The following is a 9155-nucleotide window of genomic DNA, read 5'->3' on the forward strand; positions in this document are numbered from 1 at the left end:
TGGTCATATAAGCATTCTTCTACATGTATCTTTTTGCTGATCACTTTTTTTGTTTTCAGTATCTACATATTAATCATAATTTATAAATAAATGGCAATGAAATGCTTCTATGAGCTCAGCCTGATACAACTGCAGCGGTTGAACCCTGAGCAGCTGGGGCAAATTTGGACACAATATTCAAGCATGACACTGTCTGAATTTGGATTGTGATACAATTTATGTCATACTGTAGGTTTCTGACACAAAACAAATGTCAAGATCTTACAAAGCTATTGCACAATACTTTGCAATTAAAAATTTCTTCTTAAAATTTTGAAAAAAAATTGAACCCCTTTAAAAAATTGGAGGCCCCACCTTTCAACTTTTTGAATCCGCCTTAAGGCAATTACCCCCAACTCAATACAAGCCTTCCTTTGTAATATGGAACTATGTAAAACAATTTCAAAGAGATCCATGGCATACACTTAAATAAAAGTTATTGTCTGGAAACTAGAAAAATGTTTGTATTGTCCCTTTTTGGCCCCTAATTTCTCCATGAATGGCGCAATTACCTCCTAACTCAATCCAAGCCTTCCTTTTGTTTTATTGAACCTGTAAAATGTCCGAGAGATCTATACACTTACACATAAATTATTGTCCTGAAACTAAAAAAATGCTTGTTTTTAGCCCCTTTTTGGCCCTCAATTCATAAACTGTTTGCCCCATAAACCTTAAAATAAATCCCAACCATCTACTTGTGGTATTAAGCATTGTGGTACAATTTCAGAGCAGTAGAAATACTTATACACAAGTTATTGTCCTGAAACTAGATAAATGTTTCTTTTGGGCCCTTTTTGGCCCCTAATTCCTAAACGGTTTGGACCATCATCCCTATTGAGGTATTGAACCATCTAACAAAATTTCATAGAGATCCATTTACTTAAACTAAAGTTATTGTCCAGAAACCAATGAGTCTTTGGATGGCAACGCAGACGACATCATACCATTATACAATCCCCAAAACATTTTTGCGGTCGTATAAAAACTAAAATGAGTAAATATTCTGCAGAACCCTGTGTTTGCCTGCAGTTCATGCTGTCAGTTCAAAAGTGTTATAATATTCACAAGACACTAAGTCCATTTCAAAGAGTAATACCATGTACAGATAAAAAATTTAACTTTTATTATTTTTTTGATCTTGAAGAAACATATTTCCAAAATTCAATGAAGGTTTAAAATATTTATGGTTGTCTAAAAAATGCAATCCTAGACTGGAATATAGAATGGAAACAGAAAGAGTCAATCTGAAGAATTAGAAGATCTTGTCTTGCTGATCATTTTTTTGCTGTTAAAATTTCAAACTATCTATTTATGATCATATGCATGTTTCAAGATAAGGCAAAAATGAAAAATTGAAAAAAATGTCAAAAAAGAGCAAAATCTTCAATAAGGAGTCAACCAACAGTCTTGATCATGTATTTGTAGAAGTTGCTGAGCTGTTAATTTTTTCTTTACAAATTTCTATCTACTGTAAATTCAGAAACTATTGCGTGCATTTATTATTGCGATTTTGTCACTTTAGACTTAAATGCGATTTTAATTTTTACGATTTTGAGAAAAATCCTGTTAAAATCATATTAAATATTTCAAAATGCGAGTTTAAATTATTGCATTTACAACTCAGTCGCATTTTTCGCAATAATAAAAACCGCGCATTAATTTCTGAATTTACAGTATTTATGATATTTTCCTTTTTGAGTTTTCCAGAAAATAAGCAAAAAAGAAAAAAAATGGAAAAATTTGTTAGGGCAAACAATTCTTTTGGGTGTCATCTAACAATTAAGATCATGTTGACTTATTAAACAATCTTGTTTTGCTGGTAATTTTTGTTCCTAAAAGTTTCTGTCTATATATCTTTTGGGCAAATTGAGCTAAAAAACATCTGTCTCAAATTTCATCAAATTCACTCAATATCATTACTCTAAAAAAAAGTGAACCTTATGCTGAGTTCACACGTAATTCGAATTTGATTCGCATTAACTAATTTGAATTAGTTTAATTCGCATTAGAAACCTTTAACGTCCTAACGTCAATTCTAATTCAAATTGGAATGGGCAGCAAATTAACTTTACTGTCCTAACAACGTTAACATTTAATTAGGATTAACAAAAACGTATTTCTAATGCAAATTAGTTAATTCGACTTAGCCAATTTGAATCAATTTGAATTAAAAAAGAAGAGTGTGTGAATGCAATTAGCGAATTTGAGTCGAATTCAATTCGAATAAAGGCATACCCGTAGCCAGGGGGGTTCGGACGAACCCCCCTTGAAAACAAATAAGCACTGTTAAAGTCAATGTTCTGTTCGAATTGTGACTGTTAAAGTCGAGTTTGTGAGTCAAACGAACCCCTCCTTGGAAATTCCTGGCTACGGGCCTGAAAGGTACGTGATAACGAGGCATAAGATTGTTTCTAAATGTTAGCTGTGAAAAAAAAACAAGTCTATTTATCAGTTTATACAGGAAAAAAAACCAAAAAAAAACACGTTAAAATTTTACTCTGAATGCTCTCTTTTGATCTTACAAAGTTTCTGTCCACGTTTCATAAAATTCCATGAAGGTTTGACAAAGAATTTTTTTTATTAATGTTTTAAAAAACTTACCAGACTAAAAACTTTAAATAAATTTAGTGACCTTGTGCAATTCACATTCTACTTTTATCAAAAAAAATAATCAATATAAGCTTATGTACAATAAAAACAATATTCCAATATCTTTCAACAGTGTTAAATTGATAAGATTTAAAAATAAGGTTATTTAAAGGATTTTCCAATCATTGTAATTATTCTGAAGAAAAAAATCTCTTTTATTTTTAGGCACAGTAGAAAAAACACTTGTGAAAACAAAGGCATAGTAGGTAAAAAGATAGGGAAATGAATAAAAATAAATGGTATAGAGATTAATAAGGTAGTGTATACCTGTACTACATTTGTATATGGCCCTGTAAAACTTTGAACAAGCTAAGGCAAAATTTAAACTTTTTTCTGGGTTTAACTTTTGGTAGCATATATATACGATTTCTAATTTGTATCAGATTATCCCAAAAAGTAGAATATCATTTTATGTAAACTTGCAAGCACCTCACATATACAGGAACTTGCATATCAGTAGCTTTTAAATGTTTTTGTTTAAAAGTTCTTGATGAAGTTATATTGTAGATCCAGAATGCCCTTTAGACGCACAAGACTAATTAAGTGTTAATGTAGATGATAATGGTCAATTTTGTAACCAATATAAATTTGTAACCTTTAGAAGCTTATAAAGTAGCACCTGCTACAAATTATAAAATGAAAAATAACAAGTTGGAAAAAGAACAGTCTAATATCAACATCTTATGTCATTAGGTCTTTGGTGGATAGTTGTCATATTTGCAATCATACCACATCTTTTTTTTTTATAAATACATGTATTGACTAGATCAGTGGGAAATACTTACCAATAAAGATCAATAGAAATTTTGATAGGACACTACTGTAAAGATCCTACCTGATCAATTTATGACAGTTTACACTGTAAAGCAGGTAGATAAAAATTTTGACAACATTTAAACCTTTTCAAGCCTCATGTGATTGTTTGAAATTTGATAGTGTAAAGAAGTACAAACATGTAAATGTATGCAGATGCGTAGCTCCCTATACGCTAACACACAGTTGCGTGCACATCGATTCGGCATGCAAAATAAAAATGGCAAAATAAAAATTTATAAATTGAATGTTAAAGGAAACACCTATGTTGTCACTTTTCTTAATTGATGAAATATCATTTACTAACGGCATTTGGTTTCAAAATAAAAAGTTTTATTGGAGATTATGACACAATCAGACAATAACTTGTATCTTTTACAAGATTTGAATTTGTAATACTCAGTCTAAGACATGTAGTTTTGGAGCACATTTTACAGTGTATGGTTCATCAGTTTGGAATGATATGTACTAATCAGCATTAGAATTATCAGCACCCTTCGATATCGTTAAAAATATGCATAGGCAACGTGATCGACAGACTAACGGAGCAAATCACCCTGCAAACATGCCAAAAGGTTATTGGAAAGTCTCATTATTTTTTGCGTTCATAGACCATATGATAAGGGAACTGGAGAGCGGAGTCGCATCTAGTATTATCAGAAAATCGCTTTTTTTCCCTTTTACCCACCCACCCCCCATTTCCTCTCTGCTGTTGGGAATTGACCACCACCCCCAACTCACCCCTAAAAAAAATGTTTAATCAATTTTTTGCTTTTGAGCAATACAGTCTGTTGTTGACAACCACCCCCAACCCACCCACCAAAAAAATGTTTACCCCTTTTTTTTTGCTTTTGGCAATACACTTTGCTGTTGCCTATTGATCCCCCCCCTCCCCCCTTCTTTTGGAAATAGTCCAAAACCTGACATTTATTAATACATAATTTACAAAAAGTGTAAGGGAGGTAAATTAAAACTTACACAACATCTTATTTTTGATGTATTTGAATTACCTCCCTTAATTTATCTTAATTGTCCATTAACCAGAAACACCTAGATTTTCCCCTTTTTTTGCCTCTAATTCCTAAATGGTTTGAGCCATAATCCCCCAAAGTCAATCCTTACCAATCCTTTGTGGTATGGAAACTTGTGGTATTTATACACAAGTTATGGTCTGGAAACTACAAAATTTGCTTATTTGGGTCCAATTTTAAGCCCCTAATTCCTAAACTGTTTGGACCATAACCCCCAAAATCAATTCCAACTTTCTTTTAGTGGTATTGAATTTTCTGATAAAAATTAGACTAAGAGATCCATTTGCTAAAATCAAAGTTATTGTTTGAAAACTAAATGTGTCTTCAAAAGACAACGCAGACAATGACAACATAATAGCATTGTTATGTACATTGTATGATGCAAATTTTTTTTGCAGTTGTATGAAAAAAAAAGACCAAAACTCAAAAACTTAACTTTGACCACTGAACCATTAAAATGAGGTCAAGGTCACTTAGGTCAGATGTCACCTGCCAGTTGGACATGTACACCTCACAATCATTCCACACAACAAATATAGTAGACCTAATGCATATAGTACAAAAAAAACAGACCAAAATACAATACCTTTACTATAACCACTGAACCATAAATGAAGTCAAGGTCAGATGACACCTGCCAGTTGGACATGTACACCTTAAAATCCTCCCATACACCACATAGACTAAACCTATTGCTTAATGTATCTGTGATATGGACTTGACCACCAAAATTTAACCTTTTCACTGATTTATGAAATGAGTTCAAGGTCAAGTGAAAACTGTCTGATGGACATGAGGACCTTGCACATACATTGTACATAATAAGGTTATCCTTTTACTCATAATAAGAGAAAAATTAACATGACAAAAATCTTTAAAATTTCTCCTCTTTTTGAGTTAAAATTCTAAGTTGTCAAAGGTTTTGTATAGTAGCACTGTACTAATCCTTTATATTATTTCTATTTTCTTTTCTACAACAGTAAACATGGTAAAATGACCCCTTCAAGGCCCTTGTCTGAGGGAGGGTTGGTCCCACCCTGATAATAAATAAAAAACGTACGTCAAAGTATGGCCTTTTACACAGAGCTTTGATCAAGACCAACCAGCAAGCTACAAATGTATATAAAGGGACCACAACTTAGTATTGTACACAATTCGAACAGGAAAACCAACGATCTAAATTATATTTCCAAACGGGAAAATACCAATGAACCACATCAACAAACGATAACTGATGAACGACAGGTCCCTAAATCAACTAGGACAGGTGCACAAACCTGAAACGGGTATGACCGTCACCATACATTATAATTGCAGTTGAAGGCAAATCCTTCAGAAGTTCTTTGTACTTTATTTTAACAACGAACATTTTTTTATAGGGAATATAAGTTAGGGGGAAAGAAACCAACGTTTTGTTCTGTACTGGTATTTCTATTTATATTGGAGCACTCCCGCTTGGAATAAATTGGTTTCATGCTGAAACAAATATTCTCGCAGATATTTACAGTGTTGTCTGATAGGTTTAAAATCGTTATATAAAGTCTAGACTGTGATTTTAAAAAACAATTGTTGAGATCTTTATATAATATTTACAAAAAAACGGTGCGGGAAATGGACATGATTTCATTTCCAGATGCGGGAAGCGGGAATATAATAAAAAAAAAATCTGTTTTGAAAAAAATAGGTGCGGGCGGGTCCGTCAAACAAGGAATCAAATTGGTGTGGCCTTAGAGGATGTACAACCTTTTTTGCCAAAATCAATAGTTGGATGTATTACCTCCTTTTGGTGAAGTCAATAGTTGGATGTATTAACTTTTTTGGGCGAAGTCAATAGTTGGGTGTACATGTATAACCTTATTTTTGGGCGAAGTCAATAGTTGGATGTACATGTACTACCTTTTTATTGGCAAAGTCATATCATTTTTATAACAAAATTAAAGGGATTGAAAGCACTGAAAGATAAAGATTGCTTCAACTTATCAGCGGGAGACAAAACTAAACATTTATTCAACTATAAATCATAGACACCAGAAGATAACTCAAATTTTAAAAAACTTTCAAACTTTAAATACACAATTGTAATTTTCATATATACAAAAAGGCACAATGTTAAAAATATCTAGTTAATATAAATCTCATACCCTATTTCATGCATTCTTAATTTAATATGAGACATACATGCACAACCTTGGATAAGTTGTACTTCTGATCCCTTTAATAGACTTCAACTTACATGTAGGTTCCACAATTTTTCCATTATACACATGTAACTATTTTATTAAAGTAATTGGAACGTAATCATAAGTTGATCAATGATAACATCTAATTTATTCCTTTAATCAATTTAATAACAATTAAAAATGATTGTTCAATCCTTGATCTTCTGTCCTCCCTTTATTTCTGTGCCTCTTTCAATATACAATGTACCAGAGCCGATCATAGACCACTACTGTATATTGAATAACCCTGCAAGTTCCTTGCATGTTTGTTTGGAAGAACTTTAAAACCATTAATATTAGAAAATGGGTGAGGTGGCAGGGTTGAAAAAGCACCAAAAACACCAACAGAAGGAAAAATTACAATTGTTGGGGCAATCTTAATTACAGAACAAAAATGAAATATTAAGTATTTTTTCCATTTACATGTATAATGGGCATGTATATAATTCCAGAATGGTCAAAGTGACCCCTTCAAAATTCAAATTTAATCTGTATTTTGTAGTAAAAAGCATTGTGTATAAGTTCATAACATTTGGTTGAGGCAAACTTCAGTTATACAATGAAACTAAAAAATTTGCTATTTTTTCTTTTTATAAAGGGGCATAACTGGATAATGACACCACCAAATTTCAATCTTGATCTGTGTTTTTGTGGTAATACATGTAAGCATTAAACCATTATGAATAAGTTTCATAACATTTGGTTGAGGCAGCATATGGTAGAGAATGGAAACTAAAAATTTAGATTTTTTTCCATTTATAAAGGGGCATCTACTATGTCTACATTTACATTCTACATTGCTCTGTCAAACTTGACCAATACTCAACGCTTCAGTGGCAAAAGAAAAAGAGTAATTTTGTAAGATAATTAAAGAATATAAAAGCAAGTACATGTATGTAGTATGACAGAAAACAAATTAAAATAATAATAAAGTAAAGTATAAAATGGGGGGTCCGCATTTGCTTTTCGTTCATCTGGCCTAAACCAATCCATTGCAATCAGGCTTCCGTGGCAGTACTGGGGAATATAATCCCTGTGGACACAGCTCCAGAACGGTATGGTTACACCACCATTAAACATTCAAATTCAATCTGTGTTTTGTGATAATAAAAGTTACATAACAAATTGGTTGAGTCTAACTTAAGTTAAAGAAAGGAAACTAAAAATGCAATTTTTCCATGTATAAAGGGGCATAACTCTAGGATGGTTACAGTGAGGCGACCAATATTCAAACTTAATCTGTGTTTTGTGGTTATAATTGTTGTGTATAAGTTTCATAACATTTGGTTGTCACATTCTCAAGATAGAGAACGGAAACCAATTTCGGATGTACATGTACTGATGTACCTACAGACAAGTCACAAGGGTAAAAAAATAATTTGGCAAAACATATTACATGAAAAATCATCAAAAAAGCTAAATGATGACATTTAAGTTGATCAAAGTTAAAATTTCAGTAGAGGAAATTAAGACTCTAGTTAGAATGTTCCTAGTATAATGATCTGTAAAACAATGATATGATAATTAATAGGAAAATACATGAGAGTAAAAATAGAATGAACTAATAACATTCATGAGCTTATCAGCAGCACATGTCTGTCATCATTTATAGAACCGCGAACTTCTTCTTCTACTTCATGTAAATATCGGGCGGGCTTGTGGTAGTTGTGCATTATAGGCAAGTATGACATATGAACTAGGAATCGAAAATATTTCACATGAGAGAGGTTTAAATTTATGCATTTGCCATTTCACGGTACGGCCTACGATTTCTACCAAGTTTCGCTATCATAAAATGTTATTACTTTAAGAATATTACCAAGATCAGAACCAGTGGAGTCCGTTGTTCTGTAACACACACATTAGCGTGCAGACGTGCAAATGTTTACATTTTATCTTAGATGGACGAGGGTTTTCTTTTCTTTTCGGAAGTAAGCGGAAGTATTTACATGACAAATCGCCCCACGTTTTCACCAACTCGCCCCACTTCCTAAAAATCGCCCCTGTTTGCAAGCTCGTCCAACTTATATAATTACCGTTACCCGTCGCTAGTAACATGAAGATATACTGGTTCATATTCAGTAAGATAACGAGTAAATTTCATTTTGTATATACGTACATATTACGTTAGTACAACCGGCCATGATAAGATAAGATAAGATAAGATAATTTTTATTAACCAATCATGGTGCCCAAAATTTGAGCTATACAATCAAATGAATGAATTACAAAATAAAGCACAGAAAATGATTAGAATGATTAAAGTACATTTAGATAACAAAAAACAAAAACAACACATGAATACACATTTACACTAATTAACTTGATATAAACCAAGTTATTGACAAAACATAGTTATGGGTGCCACTGTGACCTGGAGAAATAACATAATTCTTTATAGTAC

This window comes from Mytilus trossulus, chromosome 3 (assembly GCF_036588685.1).
Source record: "Mytilus trossulus isolate FHL-02 chromosome 3, PNRI_Mtr1.1.1.hap1, whole genome shotgun sequence".
Taxonomy (NCBI): domain Eukaryota; kingdom Metazoa; phylum Mollusca; class Bivalvia; order Mytilida; family Mytilidae; genus Mytilus; species Mytilus trossulus.